The sequence below is a fragment of the Anser cygnoides genome, chromosome 4 (genome assembly GCF_040182565.1).
Source record: "Anser cygnoides isolate HZ-2024a breed goose chromosome 4, Taihu_goose_T2T_genome, whole genome shotgun sequence".
Lineage (NCBI taxonomy): Eukaryota > Metazoa > Chordata > Aves > Anseriformes > Anatidae > Anser > Anser cygnoides.
The window spans coordinates 38,929,749-38,946,976 of record NC_089876.1 but is presented as its reverse complement, the minus strand read 5'-3'; the positions used below and the strand labels follow the sequence as shown (position 1 = coordinate 38,946,976).

The following is a 17,228-nucleotide window of genomic DNA, read 5'->3' as shown; positions in this document are numbered from 1 at the left end:
TATCTTTAGTAGCTTTGACATTGATACATGGAAGTCTGACCTTATTTGACAAAGATATTAGGTTTGATTCAGTAAAGGCTTAATTAAGAGGGCACGTTGAATAAGTAAGATCATACTAGCCTGGGTGATTTTTTTTTCTTTACATTGCAAGACTGCAGTAAAAAGAATGAGAATTAATTTGTGAACATGGTTATTTATGCAACTTACATGCAGAATTAGCAGATGTTAAATATGCCACCAAATGTATTGAATTTTTGTCCTCTCAATGAAAATTACTCCATTGATTACAATAAAATACTAAAACACACACACTCAGTGAGATAACACAAACAACCAGTGATTACTTTTAAGGTGACTGCAACTTTCAAATAGAGACTTAAGCAGTGCTCATTTACACATACATGCATAGAAATCACTCCTTGTTTGTATAAATAGACAAAGCAAAATTCACAGTTACCTTTCAAGTGAAATGCCCGTGGATTTTGATGATGTAATTTATTCCCACCACCACCCAGGTAAAGGTGTTAGCATAGCTCTTAGGGTTCCTGTGTTTTGAAAGATTTTCCCTGGGTTTTTAGAGGTTTAGGTGTTTTAAATTGTTTTATGTAACAGTGCTGGGAACGTGTTATTTCTATTTTTTTTTTTTTAAGTCTCATTTTATTACCAATGACTAGATCAATTCCAGCAATACCTCATGATTCCTACCCCTCCAGAACTTCGGTGGGGTTTGTTTTTCTGCATGGCATCTCTCTCATCTTTCTGCAGATGCTGTGGCAGACCTCTGCTTGGTACAGGCTGCCACCATCCCATTGATGCACTGATTCCAGCAGGGATCTAAGAGTTTGTATCAGTGGAATATCTGCCCCAACCTGTCTCTGCTGCTATTTATGACCATCACTTAAGCCACATTCTGAAAAAAAAAAAAAAAGAAAAAGAAAAAAAAAAAGTTATTCCTCTAAACCATGATCTAGAGATAACATGAAACCCCATCAAGTCCTGAGTTGTCCTAAGTAATAATCTTGTCACATTTCAAGGTTTATGTCTATATTTTAGGTGTTCATTCTTCACTTTTGTGTTGTTTTGTTGTTGGTGGTGGTTTTTAAATTAAATCTTATTTTGCAGCTCCTCACAAGATAGTATCAACTGCACTTAACATTAGCAGGCTGTTTCAACCCTTGTTCCGGACCATTAATCCACCTGGATCTATGAAGCGTCCTTATTACTTGTGTAATGTACTTTTACATTACAGATATTGCATGCCCAAGGAGTAACGAAGGATAGCTGAGAGCTGACTAAAGGAGAGGGAGGAACAGCAGCCTTATAAATCCTTCATTCTTATTCGTAAATGCATTTATAACAAATAAATTAAAAGTGCTTTAGGGATGAAAGACTAAGTCTTAAACAGCCTTTTCCTTTCTCTTTATTGTTGCCTCCCTTTCTTTCCCTATCTTCCTGAAGTCTGAATAGGGAAGCGAGAACAAATTAAGCAGTCTCACTTAATTAAGCAGAGAATGTTTCAAGTTAATTCTTTTGGTAACAGTATGGTTTTTATGGAAACAAAGTGAAACATAGCTTTAATATTCCCAATTTTGTCTACTTTCAACTGAAAAGAAAAATGGTGAAGTAGTTATAGTGACCAATAAGGTCCAGATACGTGAATTTTCTAATAGCATCAGCTCATTGCATCTGACTTTAACAGGGTCTTTGGGTAGCTGGGCCTCTTTCATATTTTATATTCTACAGTGAGAGCTACAATAAACAAAAGACGTGCTACAGTTCTGTATTTGTGCATCTCCCCCCACCACCTTTTTGTAGGGGTACTATTTTGGTAGTCAGAAAAAATAAAACTGGAAGAAGCCCCCATGCCCCTGCAAAACCTTGGAATTCAGCTGCCAAGCTGAAATGGTACAGAAATCAGATGAAACAATGCAGAGCAAACTTTGTGTTTTAAAAGATGAAGCATACATGTAAAGACATTGGGCTAGAACATTTGCTTATGTTGGCACTGTGTGCAATGATTTTTATTTATATATATATATACATATGAATCAGAAATAGCTTCACCATAAGAAAGCCCAACAGATCCTCTCAATTTAAATAACACGTTGTACCATCTATTAAACTAATTAGTCTCATTCTTCCGCTACAAAATCTGTACTGAAAGACTTCATATCCTAAATATGAAAATTTTCAAGTAGAAGAGCATATTAATACTCCAGAAAGACTTCAGGGCACATTTTGCAAGGCCATTAAAGTATGGCTTGGGCAGATGAAGGCGCTTGGCAGTAAGTAAAGAGTACACGTTAACAACCCCATAAACCACACCCTGGCCTACGTAGCTACTTTGGGATACCAAGGCAAAAAAGTTATCATGAGAAGAGATCATGCAAAGTTCTGTATCAGTCCTTTACAGACGTGTGTTAATTCAAACAGCACATGAGAAATTAGAAGAAAATGCTAAGAAAGGAGGAGTTTGTATGTTTAAATGATTAAAATCTTTTAGGTGAATGAAAAGAACCCGATGTTATGGTTTCGTCTCATTTCCAAGAAATATATAATTACTTATTTTTTAGAATTACTTCAAATCAAATTACACGTGCCACTTTCACTTGCAGAAATGCAACACAGAGTGCCTATTTACATTAGCAATTCCTGCCAGTGTGACAGACTAGCAATCTGGGCAGGAGCAGCAAGAAGAGTTGTTGCTCTTGGCTTCAAACAAACAAACAAAAAAAATTTACACAAGATGACTTGAAGGCATTTTTTTTCTCTCTCTCTGTTTTCATCCATTCCCCTCCCTCCCCCCGCCTTTTTTTTTTTTTGGTTGGTTGGCAGGTTTTGTTCTTTTTCAGCAAGACTATTCAGTTTGAGGGACTGCTATTAGCTGGCACAGTGAAGTTTCTTTTCCGTATCCCGAACTAAATATGTTCTTGACAGTTTCTAAGCCTCGGGAAAATAACTGTCCTTTGGACATCACTTTCATTCAGCAAAAATCCCACACTCAAGCAAGGCAGCCATAAGAGAAACTAGGTATTGACCTGCTGGTCCAGATTATTACCAAGATAGCTCCCCTACATTGCAACATAGCATTCTGTAGAAATGATCATTGGACACTGAAGAAAAAATAAAATAACTGCTGGTCATCTCCTTCCTATGTAGCAATATAATACGTGGATTCCATTTTTCTGCCTTTTCTTACTACCATTTCACAAATTTCCACCCAGTATATTCTCCACTTGGACCCTGATGGATGTGTGAAAATTATACAAAAAATAGACCTATATTTCTGGTATCTTTATAAGCTATATGCTAACACGCTTTGAACCAGATGGCACTCTTTCAGGTATTTCTCTTTTTTCCTTAGTATTATATGCTTTAATAATTGAACATAAGATCATAAAACTGTGCTTCACTGTGGTCCAGTCTTGTCACTGTAATACAATTGGATAGTATGAAATCATCTCTAGCTGCAGATGGAAAAGTGTATTTTTTTTGTTGTTGTCAAGGTTATTTGAGTGTCTGGTAGAACCAAAGAGTCCAAATGAATAGAAAGGCTAAGGAATGATTTAATCTGAGAGCAGATGCCTACCTGTAATGCAACTCGCCCGTAACAATTTCTCAAGACAGCATTTTGAGTGGGATGTAATATTTGATGATCAGTACTCTCATATGCCAAGGGCCAAGACCTGGAGATTTAATGCGGATGCACTTGTTAGTTGAGAAGATGCCACTCATTTGCAACAATGAAAGCTTTCACAACACTTTAGTGCTAATTTAAAGAGGTGGTCCTACAAACTTAGTGTTAGCTGAAAATGTTCTTCTTAATCTACCTTAGAAAAGTCAAACAACTGGAAAAAGTTTTTGCAGTCTCAGACACTTATTATAGTGGCTTGAAAAAATATGATCATTTCCTCATATTGTTTCTAATGGTTCCAGTTTCAGTGAACTCTTATCAAAGGAATTAAAAGATCACCAAAAAGAGTCTCCCCCTCCCCTTTCTGCCCTTTGCTTTCTCACTACATAAAATACCAGGGTCGAAAGTGCAAGTGTTGGATGTCCAGCGATGCAGTTTCTACATGTACTGCTTTTGGAAGAGGTCAGCTTTACTGAAAGGATAACACTTCTTCCCCATTATAGGTCTGACTAGCTATCGATTCGAGAAGAGACCCCAGCACATTCTGTGCTGGTGGTTTACAAGGAGCAGACCGAGGGCAGGTGCCTCCAGGTACAGCAGGACAAGGAGGGCTGAAGGACCCCAGCTGTATTCCCTTGCTGTTTTGTCCCCTAATACCACATCCCTGTCAAACTCACTTCTCCTTGCTAACGTTAGTTCCACTCAAAACATTGCAATTTGTTCCCAATAAAGGTGGTAAATGCACAGCTGACTGATCTAACTGAAATAACTACTTTGGGGATGAATGTTAAAGAGGAGGGAAGGCAGGGATTCCCAAACACTGGAAATAAATATGCTTTCAGCCAGCTGCTGCTGCACTTGAGTAACTCATCATTACAGTTTTGCTCTGAAACTGTGCTACACCGTTTTTAAGGGACACGTTATGTGCTGTGCCTGTTTAACTTGTATGCAGGATGGATTATTGCCTTTGAGACCACTAGCGTGTCTGCGGAAGTCTTTCAATCGTAAAATAATAGATAAAGGAATAAAATATAATCCAAGTCTGCCAAGAGAAGTTGTAGAATTACAAATACTCTTTAATAATTTCAGTGATGAAGTTACTGAGAAAGACTTAAAGACATGATGGACAGGAAAGAAAGTCAGGCTACCAAACAGCAACACTTAGAGATCATCCTAGAAATAACTGTGTTCCCGAGCACAGCAGCGGCTGGAAAGCTTCACAGTGTCAAAAGCAAAGCAGGCACGTTAAGCTCATCGGAAACCCATTTACAGGTGTAGCACATACACGGAAGACAGAAGGAAACCAGAGAGGCAGCAACAGTAGAGATATGGGCAGCGGGTCTGAACCCAGAGCCCTGTTTCAGAAGAGGATGGAAATGGAAGGAGGGATTTTTACATCCTTGCCAGTTCGCAACATGCTATTTTGTGCTGAGCCATGGTGCAGGAGGTCTGCTTGCAGACTTTCCAAGCTAATAGCCAATGTCTCAGCCAGCCACCTATGGGAAAGGGGAGGAGACACCAGGTTAGGAAAGGCCTAGCTGTCTACTCAGACACACAGAATGAAAAGAATATAAATTTATAATTCAGGTTTGTATCATTTCTCCTTCTGTTACATTCGTGAAAATACTCTAGAAGTTATTTTACCTGTCTACTTCAAGAACTAGGAGCTTAAGTATCAAACTAATTTTTACTTCATTACTATGTTTTGAACAAAAACTATTAAAAGAGCTCTGAATTATTAATAAGCGTGCAAAACATCAGGCAATATGACAGTCCAAGCAAGATGGTGCATGTCCTGGTTCCAGTTAGGACAGAGTTAATTTTTCCTCCTAGTAGCTGGTAGGGTGCTATGTTTTGGATTAGGATGAGAAGAGCGCTGATAACATGCTGATGTTTTAATTGTTGCAGAGCAGTGCTTACACCAGGCCAAGGACTTTTCGGCTTCTCGCTCTGTCCTGCCAGCGAGCAGGCTAGGGGTGCAGCAGGAGCTGGGAGGGGACAGACCCAGGACAGCTGACCCAAACTGGCCAAAGGGGTATTCCATACCATCTGACGTCATGCTAAACAATACTTGTTTAACATGCTTAACAAACATGTTAAACCAGTGCAAAGTTTCCCTAAAGACAATTCTAGATTTTTTTTGTTTTGTTAAGTTTGCTCTCTATTAGAGTCCAGAATTTAAAAAAAAAAAAAAGCAAAATGTAAAAGAGATGTGCAAAATGCATGATGCCGATGTAATAAATAAAATATAATGTCAATTACTACAGATTACTCATTCCATGAATATATGAAGTACAAAATAAGAACAACAAATAAAACCATGAAAAAAAATCTCCTTTTGGAGCAACACATCTTCTTAAAAATAACATTGAAGACGCAGGCAGGCAGAAAGAGATGCGTGATGCTATGAAGACCCTCAAAGAGTGTGAAGGGCAGCCTGCCACGGCTCTGGACCCACCACTTCAGCACAGCACCTGCCTCACACAAGAGCCAGGTACAGGACACCGAGAGGCCCAGGCAGCTCACTTGATGAGCGGGCAGCTTGCTCAGGGCTGTGCCCTGCCCCACCTCGCAGGTTTCCAAGGATGGGGATCCCATGGGCAGCCTGCTCCTGCGTGCAGGTCACAAGAAGGCACAAGGGATGGAGGGAAGAAGAAAAGGAGAGAAGGGAAGGAAAATTAGTTTCCTTCCTTCCTCCTTAAGGGAGAGAATTGGAAGGAAAGAATCCAAATAATTTCTAATGGTTAGGGAGTAGTTTCTTTTATGCAGTTGCAGCCCGCTGCCTTCTGTTTGCTCAGGCTTCAGAAAAGCTTAGCCTCTGACAAAAGATGAACCACCTCTATACAGACTGACATAGGTTTTTTTTTTTTTTATTATTTCCATATACCTTTTTCTCTAAAGTTTGCAATATTTTACATTTACGTACTTGTGTTACAGTTCATTTCCTGGCTGACAAACAACCTGGCACTTTGTTTCCTTGGTGATTTTTGAAACGAAGGCACAGGAGCCACCTTGCACTGCTCAGCACTTTGTACTAAGGCTAACAGGGTGATCCTTCACACAGCTCATGAGCCAGTCTGGAAACTCTAAACATGCAGAAGAAACACGTATTGAAGAAAACATCTTCAAGAGCCCCAAAATAGCAAAGTGACTTCCCTAGCATTGAAGAGTCCAGGAGAAACCTTGCACCATAATGTCCTACTGAGCTCCCTTTTATAAGAAATCAGCAAAATAAGGTGAAGACAAGGTGGGAACTGAAGGAAATGAAGATCAGAAGGCAATGACAATGAGAGTGACTGTAGCTAGGATACTAAATACAAGAAAAAAGAGTCAATGAGGAGGATGAAATGAAAGAGAGGAGAAAGCAAAGGAAGTACTTGGTATTGTGGTCCAGCCTGCAGTCGCTCAGCACCTCCAGCACACACCTGTACACATGATGAAGACAACAAATGCACAGCAGTGAGGTCCTGACAAGTAACAAACGTTAGAGCATTCCTGCTCGGGAAATAAAACTACACAAAGTCACCATACCTCACCTTTCTTGCCCTACAATGGCTACAACTAGAAGCTGAAATGAAATTCAACCTCTTGGTTTCTGTCTACAGGGTATGGACATAGGGTCCCGGTACAACATTGCCTAAAGTGCCAGAATGAGAACTGTGATTTAGAGTTAACCTAAATTATGATTCTCTCCACAATAAAACCAAGGTTTGTCCTTTGGCAGAGATACAATTTTCCTGGGGGTTGAGGACCAAAACCATGGCATAGTCACCTTCAGCAAATGAGAACACCGTTCTCCACAAAGACTCTATTTTGGCTTTGTTTTCTGCAAACACAAGCCAGGAGAGACAGGCCAATTCTGAAGTCTGAAACAAGATGCTCTGCAGCATGCACTTTCTCTCTGGAAAAAGAATAAGGGAACAAACAGTGACAGATGTTAGACACTCTTGGAAAGTCCTCAGATACTGTGGTGATGAACGACTGTAACAACCTCTTCAGGACAGAACGGATGGTTTATTGTCTGAAGCATGAGGTACCATTCGCCTTTGATAACGCTTGTATGCTGCAGTATCACACTGATGAAGTTATAATAGGAATATTGTTAAAAAAAAAAAAAAGCAGCTAAAAAAATTTTGAGAGAAAAGATTATTCATCATACCATGGAGGGCTTTATCCTGCATAGTTTATAAAATGCATAATTGTGTTAACATACCTAATTGTCAAGCTACTCTTTTGGCAAGCTAATGTATGAATGGGTGCCAAGCAGCAGGGAATACAAAATGGAGTGGAAAAAACATTGAGAGTTGGTGGTGTCCAGCTTCCCATTAAAATATATATTAAACATATGAGGATGCATTGCAACTAAAGCACTGAGAAGTATTCATAAAACTACTTTTAATATTGTCTCTTATTTTTCTGGGGGAAAGAACAGGATATGCAGTCTTTCAGTAATGTTGCTTCCTACTGAGCCAGATTTAGGAAACATGAACCTGAAAATGTTGTTAGAGATGAGGAACAATCATCAAGATCTCCACGTAAGATTGTCGCTTTATTATTGCTGTCTGGCATTGCATATACATGCTTGTTGTTTTGCTTTTTTTCCGGCGGATATAGAGAGAGGTGAGTGGCAGAGGTACAATCCCTGCCTTTTACAGAAGTATGGTCAAGCACTCTGGATTGCCAAGTCTTAAGGCAAATCCTTATTCTAAAAGAGGTTGTCTGTGCTTCTTACATCCCACTGGAAATACCAAGTCAGGTTTTAAGTCTCGCTCCTTTTTAGGATTCCTTTATGCTCCACCTGGTAAACCTGCCAAAACCCTCTCTAGATCTTTCTATTTTCTCCCCTTTGCCTGTTTTCCATCACCCTCTGTTACATCAGCACTGCTGAATACAACAAAGCTTCTCTTTCACCCCAAGTCCAGCCACCTCAGCCTGACTCAGATGTGAGTCTAAATGTCCCTGGGTGCTATTTACAGCTATCTTTTGGAAAAGTAATTGGCATGCACAACAGTTGCTACATGTCTGTCTAAATTTGCGTGTGCTTACATACAAGCATAACATATTGGACAGAAAATTTGAAGAAAGCTCAGACCACTGTTTCACTGCAGCACCACACTGCCAAACATTGTCCGGTGAAGCGTTATCTCAAGTATTGCAAGGCTTTGTCATGTCTATCCAAGATAGTGATTAAAAATTAGTTAAGAAAGCACCAAGCCTATGGTATTAAATAAATAAATAAATAAATAAATAAATATGGTGAAATAACCAAGACCATTAGCAGAATAAAGTCCGCAGTCACACATGCCAGGACGCCTGGGCTACATAAACCTCTGGTAGCACAGTGAGATGGAGAGAAGAGAGCAAGCACGCACACCTACCGTCCCCACCTCTCCCACGGAAGATAACAGCACTCACCAAGAGACATTTTCCATCGTGCCTTCAGCAAAAGCACACATGTTAAATGTGGATTGAAAGCTATCAGACAGTAACAAGGTTTCTCCGTGTGCTGCATCTGCACAGTGCGTTCGTGTCTACACGCATGCATGTGTGTGCATGGATACAGGGAGTGAGAGCACAAGAGAAGCGTTGTCTTTTCCTCTGCCCCCTGCAGGCACATTTCTGGTGCCCCAGTACAGCATCCACCACAGCTGTGGGGCTGCAAAACCCTGACCTGAGCCAAATACTCCAGCACCCCACATTTTCTGGTTCTGTGCCAAAGATGCCTCAACTTGGGAAATTGCACCCATCCAAGTTAGCATTCTGCCTCATTTCCACAAAAATGCCAGTTCACCCATTTCCAGAATGCACAAAACATGACTTGCAAAACACCCTTTCTTTTAATATTGTATAGCCACTGACACACTCATTTATTCATTCTTTAGGGGAAGAAAAAAAAAAAAAGTCTCTTTCCTCTTATCTCTTTCACCGTCCATAAGCCTAATCATTTTCCCTCTCCTCCTGTCCACATCTCTGCTAAAACATACTGACTAGCAAGCAGGAATACATAAGTTTCATATCTCTAGACTTTCTGGTTTTATGTTTTCAGAAAGATTTATTCTAGTACTAGAGAGGAACTATATTAGCATTTTGATTGCATTCTTTGCAGTATTTTACAAACACATAAGCAAGTACCCATATAACTTATTTCTACCAAAAATACAACTTTGTGTACAGAATTGCTGCCATTAGCTAGTTTACAGCACGTATTTATTAGAAAAAGGATAAAGAATAAAAAGTTGGTAAGAACTGGGATTCAATGATGCAGTTTAGCATTGCTAGAACTGGCTCAGTTAAGGGTTGGGTTGGCTTCCCTATCTTTTCCTAGCACTTTCAACAGGAGTAATTTTCATAAATTAGTTACTTGCACATGTACAAAAATAGTTCTTGTTCTGTAAAAGCACCTTGCATACGATTTCATATATAACTGGTACTTGGTGTTACTTCAGCATCAAGTTGTGAGATTGTAGTGTCAGCAATGCTGTAAAATCGACTACGGCTCCCTGTTCCTTTGGGCTCTTTAGAGGGTTGGAATGGAGGGGTTTGGTAATGCAGTCTTCACGGTGCTTTCGTATTCATACCAGGCTTGCCTGAGCATAATCTATACAGGGCTTGAAATGGATACATGTTCATCGCTTAAGTAATATGCTTGGAAACTATTATTTTGAAAATAAAATTAGAGCAACATTACCAGCAGCTTTATTTTTGAATGAGCTAACAAATTCCTGAAAACAGAAAAATAACCTTCCTCTAATCCAGCTAACAGCAAAATGAACATACTCTGTTGCAAAATATTTGACTTCTATTTATAACTCATTGAGAGAAGTACGGCCAATGGGAGCACAGAAGTAATCTGTCCAGAAGGATCTCTTATTTTTAATGAGCGTATCAGGCCTGGTATGAGAAATAAACAATCCCACCAAATGTTCCACTGGCAGCACATTTGAATACATTTTATCATTCAGTGACTGTGGAGCAGACCCAGCGATTGTCAGCTTCGATTAATTTAGCTCAATCTCCTATGACCAAGCTCTCGCCGCTTCTCAGTGACGAACTCGGCCTCCTAGAAAGTAATCCTGAGTCCTGAATAAGCACCTCCAAGCTCTCTGTCTAGTGGAAGGGCTGAGTTAAGCACAGCTTCAATTGCCAGCGCAAGAGGAAATCCCCAGAAAAGCTTCTGAGCCGGCGGTCAGGCCCTGCAGGCAGAGGAGTGCGTCACGCACCCACTCCAACGCCTGGATGAGCACTCTCGCCGCTGGAGGATTGCGGAGAAGGTAAGCTGCTGCTCGAGACGCCTCCTTTTTAGTGGAAAGTAGAAGCTGCCACTGCACGCTGGGGCTGGGCTTCGTCTCGCCCGTGTGCTATGGGGACGCTCGGAGGGCACCTTCTGGAGAGAGCCACCCTCAGAAGCGTGGATGGAGGATCAATGACTGGGGGATAACAGCGCAGGCACAGCGGGGTATTTAAAGCCAGGAGGGCTGCTCCAGGAGCTCAGGAGCCTGCAAACATAGATGGGGTTTCAGGTTTATGCCACTCTGACTTACACACCTCTCTCTCTTTTTGTTTTTTTTTTTTTTAAACCTATGTTCCTTTTTTTAAATTTTATTTTATTTTTCCCTAGTCATTTTTACAAACTTATTCTACTGATAAGTGGAAAGTGAACACGTGCTTTATAACACAACAGCAAAAAGAGATGTTTTCATCAACAGAAATCATTTCCATTGAGCAAGTTTAGCAGCTAATTACAATCTCTGACTTTAAAGATCTACTTCATTAGAGGAAAAAGGATATTCCAGACTTGTAAAATAATAGCTTTTTTCTTCAAATCCTTACCATCACAGATAAAAGTTAATATTTTTATTATAGTTAATAATGAAGTATATGAAAGTTAATATATCTATACTCCAAACCGTACATTCTCATCTTCAGCATTAAAAAAAAACAACAGTCATCATCAGTCCCTTATTGCATTAAATAGAGAGATGCTCTTTCCGTAGACCCATTTATTTCAAACACCTTTCATAGCACCCAAAACAAGTGGCACCATAAAAAAAATCATATGCTAGCAGTGCTTAGATGTTTTAAAGCAAGTTCAGTGTTACACCTCCATAAGGAAGCATGCAAAGCTGCTTCAGCTACAAGAGGGAAAAATATCCCAAGTGAGACAGGTCATGCTGCAGGGCGGCAGCAAGTGAACCACCGGCCCCCTCTGGCACAACTCCCTCCTCAGCGGGACTTAAGAGCATTTCATAATTTAATAAAAGCATTTTCAAATAGTTAACATTTATTTGGGTTTAAATTTCATAGAATCATAGAATATCCCGAGTTGGAAGGGACCCATAAGGATCATTGAGTCCAACTCCTGACATCACACAGGTCTACCCCAAAATTCAGACCATATGACTAAGAGCACAGTCAAAACGCTTCTTAAACTCTGACAGGCTTGGTGCAGTGACTACTTCCCTGGGGAGCCTGTTCCAGTGCATGACAGCCCTCTCAGTGAAGAACCTCTTCCTGATATCCAGCCTGAAACTCCCCTGTTGCAGCTTGACACCATTCCCTCGGGTCCTATCACTGGTCACTAAAGAGAATAGATCGGCGCCTGCCCTTCCAGTCCCCCTTGTGAGGAAGCTGCAGGCCACGATGAGGTCCCCCCTCAGCCTCCTCTTTTCCAGGCTGAACAGGCCAAGTGACCTCAGCTGCTCCTCACACGTCTTCCCCTCTAGGCCCTTCACCATCTTCATAGGCCTCCTCCAGACACTCTCCAACAGTTTCACATCCTTTTTGTACTGTGGTGCCCAGAACTGCACACAGTACTCAAGGTGAGGCCGCACCAGCACAGAGTAGAGTGGGACAATCACTTATTGAGATTTAGTCACACAGATTTGGTCTGGTTAGAAGTGATTTCAAGGGAAACGGTTGACATAAATGGGTCCCCACTCAGTGACATGAAAATCTGACAAAAAAAACAAACAATTCCCTCATCTCTTTCCACATCACATCAGGTATTTGAAATACCTCAGCAAGCATCCGTCCACTGCCTCGCAGTTACCTGCAGCTACCAGGGGACGCTCCCATTAAAACGAACAGGACAGGTCTGTTCCCATGAACAGCAACAGCCAGGAAATCTCTGTAGCAGGCACAGCAGATTGGATCTCACACCTGAATCCCAGGAGTGCTGAGAAAAGCTGTCATATTGGTATTTTTAAGGGAGGTTTTGTTCTTGTGTTTGTTTTTTTAAACCAAGTCTTGTTTTTGTTAGAGCTACATTTTCAAAATGCCAGCTTTTCTGCCCCTCGGGAGGAAACAGTTGTTCAGCATTTCACAGCACCTTCCCTTCACAGAGTAAGAGCTCCTTTCAGTACTGAATCATATCGCAGCAACACTTGTGAAAGAGAAAACCCTTTGACTCAACATTGTTCCTCTTGAATCGTTTTCTTTCACAGTGAGCTGAACGCCACACTTTTACACAGTTTCCAGCAGTGCACACACCAACTTTGGGTAGGAAACTGCACAATTTTGCTGCTCTTGGCTTACAAATGGGAGAACAACAGCCAGGTACACACCTCAACTGCGGCCGCCTACCACCGCACACCAGGCTAACGCCTTGTGATGTGAAGTTATGAGGGAGCAGGGATGCTACAACTGCAGTCTGACAAGTGTGGGGTGGTGCTAGCGCCAAATTCAGACTGCATTTCCTTTCATTTCCTCTTTTTGACAGAAAAGTCTATATTAATCTCACAGCAGTCAGAAATTTTACTGATGAAGGCTATACCTTCAATCAATTTGCCCTAAATTGGGATTTTCAACTTTCTGATCTGGCTATTGAGAATTTCTAAGCCCATCATATTTCAGAAGTTTGACACTAGGGCTTACGACAGGTAGTAAAAGCGCTCCTGGGACACCGAGAAAAACTGCTATTCCTTCCAAAAAAAAAAAAATATATACATTTGAGATTCCAGAAGCTTGTATCAGGATGAAATCTAATACTTTCACTCCCATTCTTGTGCCTTTTTTTTTTTGCCTGTCTCTATTTAATATATTTAGCATCTGTTAAACATTTATCATGATCAAGAAAAAAAAAAAATAGAAGTTACACAACAGTTCCCTTCTCTATACTGCAGAAATCATAAATACTATTTTTAGCTCAGCACTTACTCTCAAGAGAAAGTAAAACAACAACAACAAAATTAAGGTAGAGGATGAGAACAATCTGAGGCCCAGCTCAGAAAGCTTTCCAAAAAAGCACCTTTGCTTGACTTGCATGGCAAACACTACTACGCACATACAATATACTTTTACAAGTTAGAAGAATCAAAAGATTCTATTTGAAAACACCCTGAAGCAAGCCAAATAATTGTTCTCTCTGAGAACACATAAGCCATATGTAAAATCAAGTCTCCTGCATGCAACTGAAAAAATGACTGATGTATTATCCCCAGAATGAACTGATATACAGATAAAATATTCTTCCTCTGGAGATCAGCAGAAGGCAAGTACATTAAAAATCTGCAATTTAAGTAACAATATTTGCTTAATGTTAAAGTGCATAAGAAATTCACATAAGAGGGACCAGAGCTACTAGCTTTGTCTTGTAAAGCACCCAACCTATGAAGCCATAATCGTATTTCCTCTTGCATTCTTCCCATCTGGCCACATTAATCTTTCATTCTCTTCTGCTTGGCAGTAGAGCTTCAACAGAAAGAGAAGAAAACATCCTTCCTCCCTTCTTTACCCAAGGACTGATGGTTATTGAAGTCCCCTAGGAGATGCACATTTAAGCCTTCTCCAGTTCTTCCCCAAGTCCTAACTCCGGTGCTACCCTGACTAGGCCAGGTCCGTACCACCACCCCACTATATGATTTTATGCGATTTTGCTCTATTTCTGTGTTGGCCACACTTTGAACATGGTCATCAGCTTGTGTCACCCGAGGGAGGTGTAGGTGTCATTCTGCTAATTTCTATGTTCCCACCTGTCAGCAGGATGTAAGTAAGTGCACACACAAAACTGCAGAGTTCTGCTTTGCCATTATGAATTCAGGCATCTAAGATCATCCTGTTTATTATCTGAAAGTGGGTTTGGGGGACATTTCTGGTCGATCAGTTGGGGTCTTTTTGGTTGGGGCAGATTTTTACTGTTTTTCATTCCTATGATTTTTCCCTTTTCTCATCTGGAAATCCACCTGTATTCGTTTGGTTTCTCAGCCTATTCCAGCCCATTTGGGAGCATTTCCTGAAACCAAAGTCTCAGTTCCTTTCTTGGGGACTTCCCTTCTCACCTCGGCTGGGACAGGAGGCACAACCACGGGGCCAAGCCAAGGTCTTCTCCGCGCACCACACACACAGGCCAGCACAATCTCTCGGGACCTGCTCTCTTAACACAGTCACAGAGAGCCCACCCTGCATTTTCAAAAGCAAACAATATTCCCAGGCATAAGGCAGGCTGCCTTCTCGTGTTATCTAAATGTGAAAGCCAGCCGTGTCCACGCTGACAGCGAGCACAATACAAACAAAGTCAGTCTTATGTGTTAGGGAAATGCTAAGGGGCTTAGGTACATCCCAAAGAATACCACTATGCTAAGCAAACCGACGTTTGATTCTCTAAATAGGATGGATAACCACAGACAGGTCACCGGATGTGTACCAACATAAGTACTCACCAATTGCTCTAAAATAAAATAATAATAATAAAGAAATATTTGAATTCTTAACTTTAGTGAAAGGTTTAGAAAACAGCAAAGCAATAACTTAGGAAAAATTACCTGTGAAACAGGCTTCCCCCCACCATTACCTCCAAGCCTAGCAGAGCTGGGTACACTACCACTGCAGTGCAGATGGCAAACTGAACACACACACCCTGAACAATTACTTTGCCAATGACTGTACCACAAAGTCTGAACCTTTGATTAAAACCTCAGAGTTTTAATCCACCTCCCAGATCCATATCTCCATAGCAGAAAAGAAAACAAAATCCCTCCAACCCAGCCCTGTTGCTCTCAGATGAATCCATAGCACTGTAGAGAGAGATTCTCATTGCATCTACATGGGTCTCTCTTAAATTTCATAGCTTTTGTACACCGCAAACTTGAATATTGAAGAAAGTGTACACTAATTATATCCACAGCACATTAAAAGAGTTAGTAAAACTCACGCCTACATTCGGCATGACATATTTCAAACAAATGAGGAGGATGACACAGTGTGCCCGATGTTTAAGGACGACTTGCTGACCCCTTGTTGGAAGAAGTCCAAACTAGCTCTCATGCTGAGTGCTTTCCACTTGCACTAAAGCCTAGAGGACTAAAAGGCCCCTTGTAATAACACCAAGACCAACGCATACAAAGACAGGTGATCATTTAACTAGTACTGATAATTACAGGAAGGAATTGCAGCTTAGCATGCCTCTGCATAGCCTTTCCAATATCAACTTTGCTGTGAACTTCTCTTCTCACTGCCCAACACTGCTGTTCTGCAGGTGGTAGAACAATTTCCTACGACATTAGGAAGGATCTAGACCCAAACATCATCACAGCAAGGCCACAGAACTTGGACAGCAACAGCCACTTACTGAAATACTGTATTTGATAAATTCTCCATGACCCAAATGAAACTAATTAAATTCAGACTGACCTTATCATAATAAAATCTGTACAAGATATACCATGCTTAATACGCTACATAAAAGCAAAAAATAGTAACAGCAGCAATCCCCATTGACAAAAATCCCTCAACAAATGCATTTGAAAATCCTCAGAGCTAAATTACCAAGTGAATAAAATTGAAAACCCGCAGAAACTGAAAGTCTCATGAAACGTTAGATTATCTCCTTACTCGCTAGCATAGAACACATCCCTTCTTCAGAATGTCAACCTGCACAAATATAATCAGATTTCATTTGACAATAACAAATTCCACAAGTTCTTCATGTTTGCAGGGCTAACAGTCAATTATCAGCAAATTTAATGTGCAATCTCTTAATGAGAGAGCTGTAAAGAAACAATAATTTCAATTGAAAAGATGGGATCCAAGAAGAAATATTGTAAATTCATGTTTAATCTAGAAGATATATTTTTCCTTACCTGACAACTTTTGGAGTTTTAAAAAATCCATACCTAAGACCTAAATTGGTGCCTAGAACTCACCTCTGACTTGTTAGTATTTTTTGTTTAGGCTGTTATAATGAGATCACATTTAGGTAACTGATTAAGAAGTAAACAAGAGGAAGCAATTCTGGGTACTTTAAATCATATTACCATCCAAGTCTTCAGGCAGGCTCCTGCAGCAGAGCCTCTGCAGCTGAACTCTCTTAATCACCTTCCTGTCTGGTGAGGTGGGTTGCCATAGCGAGGTGATGAAAAAAGCACATCCCCATCCTCTCTGAAGGAGCCATTAGCCCACTTTAAAGGATAGAATGGTTCAGGTAAAAATACTAGTGCTTTGCAATCACATCAAATCTTTCATCACAAAGCACGGTGTAGCTAAACGAGCATGTGACTTCAGGTTTGCTAGAGAGGGAAATTGTTTCTGGGAATGCTCAACACTACAAAGCAAAACAAAGATTGTGTCCAGCATTAAGGAACATATTTCCTGATACAAT

The 17,228-nt window shown here is 40.6% G+C and overlaps 1 long non-coding RNA gene across 2 annotated transcripts in view; it reads right to left on the bottom strand.

The window, feature by feature from the left end:
• Positions 1 to 620: 620 nt before the first annotated feature.
• LOC106040980 (uncharacterized) overlaps positions 621 to 17,228 on the bottom strand; it is a 56,059-nt gene continuing 39,451 nt past the window's right edge. For both annotated transcript variants that reach the window (XR_001210188.3, XR_001210189.3), the window contains exons 6-7: positions 3,590 to 3,686; positions 621 to 910 (exon numbers count right to left, since the gene is read on the bottom strand). This is a non-coding gene — a long non-coding RNA (uncharacterized lncRNA). The remainder of the gene's footprint in view (positions 911 to 3,589; positions 3,687 to 17,228) is intronic.